The following is an 11,179-nucleotide window of genomic DNA, read 5'->3' on the forward strand; positions in this document are numbered from 1 at the left end:
AACAGACCATGCTCACATGAACAGTATGACATTGTCAGTCTGCAGTATTTTGGGATGATAAAAGCTTATGTTTTATCAGATAATTGAGCTGACAAATAAAATCGCTGCCTATTTTACTTTCCAAACATATTAATTTCAAACAAGCTATAGAACATGTCCACCATTATCCCAGAGGAATGAATATACAGTTCAATGAACACATGTTGACCTGGTCTTGGGGCATTTTGTCACAGTGCAAGTTGTAAGTAAGTTGTAATGTAAGTTCATGGACAGAATATCAAACCATTGTTGCCAAACAATTACAATTATGTTAATGTTGTAATTAATTGTCTGCAAGATTTGACATATAATATATATATATATATATATATATATATATATATTATATGTCAAATCTTACAGACAATTAATCTTATATAATAATAATAATAATTAATGATATATATATATATATATATAAATTAATAATAATACAATTATTATTATTATTATATAAGGTTGTAATTATATTGCGTAGTTGTACTTGGAGTAAATTGTTTTATTTGTGATAACGTAATGAAATGCCAAATTGTGCAGACATAATTTTTGCCCAGGCTGTTATACAAAGAAATTATGTACACATGCAAAACAAGAGAGAACCAACTAAATATTAATAACTGATTATTGTTGTAGTCCATTTATGCTGTGTCCTGTGAGCTTTTTGTTTTTCTTTGCATTTTTTTGTGGATAGTACGATAAAACCTGTAGTAGTTGCCTTTTTTTTTGGCAAATAATTTAAAATATTAAACAAATATTTACCTCATACTTTGATGGTTGTAGGGTCAGCAATTAATCTGAATGCTTGAATGGATTTTAAAATAAAAATTGACAGTAGCCATTGACTTTCATAGTATTATAATGGAAGTCAATGGCTACCGTCAATTGTTTGATTAACATTTTTTTTTTTAAATATCTTCTTTTGTGTTTACCCGAAGAAATAAATTCATACAGGTTTGGAACAACATGAGGGTGAATAAATGATGACATCATTTTCATTTTTGGGTGAACTATCCCTTTAATGCTGTACCTGAATTACCCTGAAAGCACAGGTGCCTTTGCAAATCTGAATTGAACCATTGCTTGTACAGCTGCATACTTATTAGTATGATTTGACTCGGAATGGTTTAAAGCACCGACAGGAACAGTCCAATGGCTCTCTGAGCGCTCTGTGCTTCTCTGCTGAGCAAAGCCGAGCTGATTCCTGTGTGATAGTGCTGCTCTAATAAAAACACCATTTCAGGATAAGAATTGAATTTCACACATGGGTGCCCAGACACTACATGTTTCTTCTTAATAAAGAACAACCACTCGTTCTGAAGAGTATAGGCTTCTGCTGCTCAGGATGGACTCTACTTACTTCTGTGATTATATTGTTTTATTTATAGGCTGGAAGTCTTGCATACATTAGTTTTTCATCTCATATATATTACCGTTTCAAAGCTTGGGGTCAGAAATTTTCCTTTTATTCAGCAAGAATGCATTTAATTGATGTTAAAGACATTTAAAATGTTACAAAAGATTTCTGTTCACCCGTTTACAACCGTTTTCAACATTAGCCATGTTTCCATCCACCGAATTTTGGGATATCACATTAAAAACCCTGGACGGGAATGCCAAGATGCGCATAGTGGCTTCACCAATTGCAGCAATTTCCAATTTTATTACAGGTATTTTGCGCCAGTTTCCCAGGAAGTGACGGATTTGTTCTCTTGATCACATGGGATGGAAACGCTGCTTTATTCGCAAATGTTTTATGCGAAATTTAGAAAGTTAAATTCGCAACTTGAAAACATATCTATTGATAGTAATAACAAATGCTTATAGCACATACTTTTTCATCACATGATCTTTTTTTTTTTCTTTCTTTGGCAATTATATCTGGAAAACAGCTAAACAGGATCAAAAGATGACGCGGGCTGGACTCGAACCTGCGCTCCTATGAGCAAAATACTGCTAACTCAACGTGAAAGCGGTCCTTGATTTTTTTCTGAAGCGGAAATGCTGCAATAACCTCCATTTGTAGGACTGTATAGTTGTGAAACGCTATCTGTAATGGAATCGGGCCTTTGGAGCGTCACAAGATGTAACGGTATTTGAATGAACAAATAAAACGACTGAGCAAATGAAAACTCAACAGTGGCTGAATGCCTCTGTAAATATAGATGTATAATAAGGATTGACTGAGAAGAGTGGCGAGGCAACGTCTTTCAGGAGAACCGCAGTCTGAACTAATCTCGTGCATTTGCATCATAAGTACGTTTGTAAATAGGTTTATCTGTGAAATCGTATTGCCCTTGTGAAATCTCAAATCATTGTGGCTTATGCAGCACAAACATGCAGAAGAGTGAAAAGACCTCAGATGAGGCAATCAAAGCCAGCGCTACTTACACTAACTTTGATTCAAGAAATCTGCAATCTCCAGAGACTCACAAACACAAAACAGCAATATGTTTCCATAGACGCGGCAACCCTGAATTACCTGACCTCCTGCGTGAATGGCAGAAGTCTCCTTTGAGTCGTTGCAAGATTGTGCTGCAGTCACTATGCATTATGCATGTGTGGATTGTTGGGGATTTTTTCTAGTCTCAGATGAACCGTGCGGTGATGGGTGCAGACTTGCTTTCTGAAGGGGGACGTGTCTCTGCTCGTAGCCGGCAGAAAGACCCTTGACATGTGGAGTGGACGGCACATTTTTGGACGCTATGGTTGCTGCCAGTCAGAGTGCTGGCCCTTTTCCCAAAATACTGTATAAGTTGGAGTCCCAAGACTTTTATTTCAAACTTAAAACTGTATTTTGTTGTCTACTATTATCTAACATTGAATCAACCTAGCTTAAAAATCTCAACTACGTTTTTTTTTTAATACCAAATACGTAATTTTTAGATGTAACCAATGTGATTGCATAAAAAATTGTGACACTCAAGAAGTAATATTTGGACCTTTTCTTTAATAATGTCACAGTGTGTTGAAGAAGAAGGCACAAAGATGATGAATAAAGTTCCAAAACAAATGTAATAAATATCAAACAGACGTTTGCCTGGGTGGTGTTAAGGGTATTTTAATTGAGTGCTTGGTCCAATATTTTATTTTATTGGAATAGAAATCAAGATTTTAACCCTTAAACGCACACATCGGGTCTTTAGCGACCCATAACATAATTTACTAGCCTCCCCCTCATTCATTTTTTAAAGGTTAAACATCAACCTCCATAGTACTCCTCAATCTATTCATTATAAACAATATACAAAAAAATTATAAAAGAATATATGTTTTCAAATTCATTTGTGTAAAACAAATGAATGGGTCCACCTTTATTCCCTTAAGGTGGCAATGTCTGATTCACAATGATGACGAGATGCCTCGCTCATATTTTCCACAGGCATAAAAGAAAATAATAGGAAGTATCATCAGCAAAACTTGAAATGGCTCAGTGACTTACTGCAGAGCAAGTACTGAACGCAAACAAATATCAGTGTTACTGTCACTTGATGGTGGATCTGGTGAAGAAGCTGTCAGAGATCAACATTGATTTTGAAGACATTAAAAACAATAGTTTTGAGAATATGGTTGAAATATGAGTAAGATGCTAAATGTACTGGGAAATGTGCTCTGACGAAGACCGTGATGATAGTAAAAAGCATCTGCTCAAATTGAACCCTTCCAAATTTTTCAAAAGGTAATGAAATATGCTTTATTTTATTCTTTTGTAATTATTATTAAAATATAAAGAGAGGTTTATACTATTACAGTAGTTAGGGAGCCATCTGTGTTTGATATAGATCCGGGTCGCTAAAGACCAGAATGTAATATTGATTGTAGCATTCATGCATTTAAGGGTTAAACTGTTTTGAGGCCTGTTCCAATCTATAACAGAGATCCAACAATTGCAAACATAAAACAGCTCATATAATACTTAGTTTGACGTCTTGAGCTTTTAACAAATGTGCTTTTTCTGAAGGTTAAACGCCTCCTTGTACTGACCATTTGTTCGAAAAGAAAAAATCAGTTCGTATTTAAGTTTCAGGCCTTATTTTTTTTGTACCAAGAAAAGTGTCTGCTAATGAACTGTGGCAGTGTTGTTTCAGCTCGTTCTATCTCTCTCCATCTCTGTCTCTCTTGGGGAACTCTGGGAGTACATAAACCTGCGCCGTGGCGAGAGCCAACAATTGTGAAATCACAGTTCATGATTGCACAGTTCAGAACTCGGAGCCGTTTCCCAGCGCAGCCGTGGAATCAAAGCTCAAATGAATCACTCCTCTACGCTCATTCATTCAAATTTGTGCTCTGTGCGTCTAAAGTCTTTCTTTTTGGAGGCGAGCCATTGTTTGTATCAGTCTTTTGGTATGATGTGATGTGGACTTGATAGGAGCAGTTCTCTCTTTCCGACTCATTTTCTCTCCATTGCATTTCAATTAATAACACACAGCGAGGCATTGCTTGCGAATGAGAAATGCATATGATTGCCTTGTCACTCACCATCCAGGAAGAATTCTATGGTTGTCAATGTCTCAAATGAACTATATTTTGTGCTCTTCAAATCTGCATAGATGCCATTGATTGCTTGATTTTTTTCATCCATTTAAAACTACAACAACAGGGAAATAAACTAACTTACACATATATAATAAACTCATTCTAACCCATTTTTTTGTTATTTTTGAAGTATATACTTTGCCTAATGTCGATGGGAATTGTATTCTTAGCTAACAGGGAACATTCACAGAACTTTGGCTAATATTCTGGCAAGGTTCTCTCACAGTTATAAGAAAATGTTCTACCAGCAACATTAATACAATGTCTGTTCAAATCTATCTGGCCGGTTGCACCAGCTGTGTGTAAGTTACAACTTAGCCTAGTTTTGATGTAAATGGGCACTAAGATACAACTTACACACTACTAAACTTAATAGAAGCGTAACTCTATAAACTAAATATTTATGGAAGCCTCCGATCAGGAGTAGCGGTTGGACTAAAATAGCAGGCGGACTGAACTGCATCAATAAGCTCTTCTTTTACCTGACAGACTGCAATTCTTTAGACATATGATAATGCTGACATTTAAACTCGCTTACATTTTAAGAGAACAGAACATGATTTGAATAGTTTACTTTGTTAGCGGCTCATCAACACGCACCCATCCTACAACGCGCCGCTGCATGTGTGCATTTGTCCCATCGGTCCGTGTTGTGCATGTCAAATAAAATCAGTCATAATCAAATGTTATTTCTTATGTTTTTTTGTATCATTACTTATTTATTTATCCTTATTAATTCGTTTCAAATACAGTTTCTGAATGTTAGTTACATATAAAAACACTTGTTATTCATGATTAAGTGTCGTATTTAATGGAAACGTATTTTTACTGTTAGTTAAAGCTCCTGTAGGTAACTTTTGAAAACATGTATTTGCTAAAACTGTCATTATGCCCTGACAGTAGAATATGAGACAGATAATCTGTGTAAAAATCAAGCTCCTCTGGCTCCTCCTAGTGGTCCTATTGCCATTTGCAAGAAATACACGCTCCCGGTCAGAAACAACCAATCAGAGCCAGGAGGAATGTCTTAGCAGTGTCAATCACACTCGTGTACGCGCTGATCACACCCCTCTCTTCCACAGCGCGAGCGCCGGAGCGCGAGCCGTCGTTCAAACTCAAGATTGCCGTTGTGCTGCAGCTGTGCTTATGACGGAGAAACAACCTAAACTGCCAATTCTCGAGTGACACCTGCTCATAAAACAAAGAGGTAAAAGGAAAAAGACTGATGACGATAAACAAGCGAAAAAGAAAGAATTACACAGAGCCCATTGACTCGGTGTCAAAACTCTAGCCGCATAACATGTAGATAAAATGTCACGCACTCTGCTAAGCAACAATTGAAACCTGCTAATTCACTGACTTGTCATGTTGCTGAAATAATGTACTAGCACACCTTATCTAGCATTATATATCGCTAGAATAATTACTTACATACTGTAACGTTAGTTACCGTTATATTAACGTTATCTTACTAGCTATTTATAACTTATAGAAAGAGTGCAACGTTATAAAGTTACATGTAGGCTATTGCAAAATACATAATGATTTGAGGACCAAGTTTGTAGTCAAAGTATGGGCAGGCCATAGTCAATGTAAAGCATATTATTGACGTTTAGTCCCTATTAGTGAATGTGCCATATAACTTTTTATCCGCCGTTATGAGTGGCCCTGTTTACTAGCCTGCGCGTTCACGACAGGCTCCGCTGTGGAGGACGAGCTGTGGAGGGAGGGCTGTAGCGCAGCAGAGAGCAAGGGGGTGGGACCTGTAAGTTGTGCTTGTTCAAATTTTCAGGCAAAGTCAACGTTTTCTCAAAACTCCCTGCTGCAGCTTTAAGTGAGGCAAAAGAAGTTAGAATGAAGGATAAACTGAAATTCACAGCATTTAAACAACTTCTGCTCACGTATTTGAAGGCTGCTCTTGGATCATTGAGGCTAAACGTCATATTATGCGACTAGGCATTACTTTTGCGGAGAGCTTACGACCTACTAGCTACGTTCTGCCTTACGAACAAATGGTGCAACGGAAGTACAGAGTTAGTTACAAACTAGCTAGTAGTTACTAAGGCTCTAGTGTGGACTTTACGTGCCAATTTAAGAAAGACCGTCACCTTACTTGCTGGTGCAACCCTACCCTGGTCTTTAAATAAGCAAAAAGGTACGCGAGGCTAGTGCTGTATCGTGAATAAGTCACAGCTGAAGGTCATTGTTACCTGCAACCCCTTCAGCCGTGACTTATTCACGATTCAGCACTAGCCTCGAGTACCTTATTGCTTTTATAAAACGGCTACCACACAATACAAATATTAAAGCCAAAAAATATGTATCAATGCAACTTTCATGAAGTAAAATCAATAAAAGCCGTCCTTCTGCTGGAAAAAATAGTCCCTGACCGTTAACAGCAGCAGAATTTACATTGTTACGCCATTAGATGGCGACAACAACTGTCTAAATGAGTGATTCAGTCAGAAGAGAAGACTTTTATATTGAAAGGACTGGGCACGGAAAACCCCATACCTGTAAAAGGACAAGATATCTCAGCGGACATTCAAACTTATTTTTTATTACGAATATAGGACTAACTTGAAGGAAAATGCTAAATCTACTGTAAATAGAGGTACACTCGCTTAAGCTACTCGATCTCTCACAATACTTTAAGCTTCAATGAACAATATCAATGAGAAAATATGTTCACGTTGCTAAGGGTGTTGGGTGAAGCAGTCATAGCCGTGTTTGAACGTGAATAAAACACAGCTATTGTCCAATCAGAATCAAGGACTGGAACTTACCGTTTTATAAAAATGTTCTCAAAACGTTAGCAAAAAAACTTATTTTTTTATTATTTATAGATCGTTTATGGAATTATTTTTATAAAACCGTTTAGTTGGATGTTTTTTTTAAATGTTACTACTTGTTTCAGACCGTTGAGAGAACATTCAAGACCATTTCCATAATGTTTGCTGAAAAAAAAAGTAACGCTCCCTTAACGTTCGAATAACCCAGAAAAACACGTTTTTAAAGAATTACAAAAACTGGACGTTTTGAATGTTCAGAGAACATTCAGAAATAATGCTTTCATAACTTATTAGCGAAACATTCTTCAAACATATTTCTGCTAGATGGGTTGCAGGCAGCAGAAGCTTGAGTGTTATTTGTTGTACATTGACGCTTCTAATGGAAAAGTCCTTTGTTTTCAGCATTATTTTTCTCAATATTTCCTCTCTTCACTGTGATGGGTTCGAGAGGAGGTGAAGGCAGCTTGAGAAGGTCGAGTGAGGCTAACACGAGGAGAAGTGAAGCGAAATGCTAACAGACACAGGCCACTGCTCTTCCCCTCTGGCAGGACAACTCTCTATAACCCTACACAGACACCATTGCATCCCCCATCACTACCAAACTGAAACACTCTCATCCACGCCGATTCTGTGTGGGCATACGCTCATGTTAGTCATTGTGAACACAGAGCACAAACCTTTACGGGCTTTGTCGCTGTAACCTTGCTCCTGCTCTGTCGCTGTACAATGGAAGAAAAGAGAAGAAAATGAAAGGTGTTGCGTGGGAGGATGTCAAAGAGAGAGAGTAAAATGAAAGTGGGCGTGAAGAGTGTGCACTATAAAATAAAATAAAAGATGAGAGGAAGCGGTTAATGACCAGCCGATATTAAATAAAGTGCACGCCAGATTACCAGTAAAAAGATGGAAAAGATGAAGAGAGCGGAAGGGGGAGGAACAGGAAGAGATGCAGTGTGACAAGGAAAAGGCAAGGAGCACTTTTCATGAATTCAGTATTATTCGGTCTCATTATGTTTTTCAAACATTTAAGGCTCAAATCATTGTTTATCAAATCAACAATTAATTTATTTGTCCAAAACAATTTCTATATGTCCTACATTATGTGCACCACCTTGTTAAGTAATTGTAAAATTACTTAAAATCGTGAATACAGGAAGTGTAAGGAATCTTCATCATTTGGACTCTTTCTACAGCATGATGGGAAGGCAAGTAAGTGATCTCATCCCATTTTTCTTAATTTTTACAAATATTTTACTGCATTTGTCAAGCTATTTAGTAAAGTTACCAAAGGCTTTGGAAGAATAAAAATTCTACATTTTATTTTTTAATTACAAGCAAATATTTGGTTCAATACCTAGCCCCTATTGAGTTTTATTGTATTTAAAGCTGCAGTCTCTTTCTCACAGCACTTGATATAATTAAACTTATCAATTTGATGGCGGATCCAGAAAGGTTCAAACGAGATTCACCCGTTGTAAAATGCAAAAGACTTCGTTCGGACTTCGGAGTGGCTACAGAAAAAAAGAGACTGCAACCGGACCCATGCGAAAACAAGGATAATATCGGAAGGGCATTACATGTAGTCACGCAATGCTGATGTTAACATTAACAATATGAGAACAAAGTATAATTTGCACAGTTTGACGAGATATGATAAGCGATCGTTTGATTTAATTAGCGCGATTTACTGCAATGCTTTTTTTCCCTTAGTTGGTCAGAACAAAAGTGGATGTTACTTACTCGTTCAGATGACATTTTCCGGTGAAAATTCTTATGTTGGTCATACTTCCAAAAAGTAGAATCAGTGACTACGTTTACATGCAGCCATTTTTCGGGTTATGGTCGGGTTAAGGTCACTATTTGGGTTTCTGAAACATTAGGAATAACCCGTTTACATGCGCGAGCAGAGAGAGTTTCTCCTGTATACATGGAATTGCAATATCCCGATGTAAACGCGACGCGCGGTTAGCGTCTGGACGTACGGACAACCTTAAGACGCAATATGCGTCATTTCCGATTCTTCTTCCTGTATCCAAAGACAACAACAACAGCAGCACGCGAATAATGAATAGTTCGGGGCAGATAGCGATCGCCTTTGTTTGCGCTTTGGTGCTGGTAACGTTACTGACCTCGCTCCAAAAGTATGCTGTGCTGCGTCTCGCCATGTTTACTTCCGGTATACTGCACGCGGGTTTTTGTATGCGCCGAGAAGTTTCTCTACTCAAAAGACCAAGATTCCTTGCGAATAGAACATGCGCAGAACACACATCACTATGGGGATATGCCGATGCGCGTTTACATGACCAAAAATTCGGGTTAGAAAAGGGGTACCCCAGGTATAATATCCCGGTTTTTAAAATCCGGGATATGAGCATATTCGGGTTTTTGCCGGTGTTTACATGGCCGTTCGCGACCGGGTTATTGCTAATATCCCGGTTTTGAACGGGTTATTGGCTGCATGTAAACGTAGTCTATGATTCTGAATGACAGTATCCACACCGCGCGGTGACTGACAGCCACACATTCTCCTCAAAACATTGGATTCATCCGCGCTGTGCCGTGCCGAGGCACAACCTCATAAAGTTGATAATTCCGCGAATAACTGCAATTGCAGATTTTGAACAGAGATGGCGACAAAGAGGAAAAACTACTGTAGCTTTAAGAATTTTATTTAATGTTTATTGCCAAAAAAAAAAAAAAAAAAGCCACAAATTACAGAGTTTAAAAGTTTGGTGGCAAGGTTCTAAAAACAATCATGATTTTTCTTTGAATATAAAATAAAAGTTAATTTAATATTTGGATTATGTTCTTGAGAAAGAATTTTTGTAGGTATTGTAAGTATTTTTCAGGCCCAATTTTGTACCCTGTTCAAGGAAGGTGCAAGAATGATGTGTTGAACGTGCAAATAGAAGAGACAAAATGTGAGAGAGAAGGTCTGCCGAATAAGGGAAGATGAATTACAGGAATGTGCACGATGGCGCGGCTCGTTTAGGAGCTGATGTGTCGGGAAGCGGAGGAGCGGAGGATGGGTGTTAATAAGAAGCCTTATGTGGCTTTCTACGAACTGAAATGCTTCACAGGCCATGGGAACAGAACAGAGAGAAAGAGAGAGAAAGAGAGAAAGACAACACAACATGAGTGAGGCTGCCTGATCTCTGCTGAGTCATTCAGGCGGTAGTTAAAAAGACATGACAAACAATGAAACATTCAAGTACACAGGTAAGTATAGATTATTGAGCTCTTTCCAAAACAACGGAAATTGGGTCGCAGTTCATAACCCTATCAGAACAAAACTGTAGGAAGTAACCATGCTAAATTTAAATCAACTTTTTTTTAGGACATTTAGTACAGCAAAATAAACGGGTAACTTTAAAAAGGATTTTTAAATCTAATTTCAAAAGGGAGTCGAAAACATATCAAAGGATGTCCGTCCATTCAAAATGAACATCTGAATTAGTTGAACCTCGAATTAGGCAAATGCAAACATGGACAGGTTGCTTGACATGCCCTCATTTAAGTGTTTGATTTTAAGGACTTTTGTGTTTGTTTTTCTTCATAAACAATGTCCAAAGTAAAATCTAGGTCCTGAAGCAAAACCAGTTGAGAACCAGTTATATAGTTATATAATATATATACATCATAACATCAATTTGCATCACTTAGGCTAGGTGGGCACTGGGCAGGCAAAATAATGTTAAATATATTGCCAAATAGTAATTGAGACACCCACTTTTCCCAATCCACTTTTACTTATTGTTTTATCTGTTACTTACATAGAACATCTTGGACAGGGAAATAGTGAGCAGAACCTGATTTCA

This window comes from Rhinichthys klamathensis, unplaced genomic scaffold, assembly GCF_029890125.1.
Source record: "Rhinichthys klamathensis goyatoka isolate OS25496 unplaced genomic scaffold, OSU_Roscu_1.1 h1tg000147l_1, whole genome shotgun sequence".
Taxonomy (NCBI): Eukaryota; Metazoa; Chordata; class Actinopteri; order Cypriniformes; family Leuciscidae; genus Rhinichthys; species Rhinichthys klamathensis.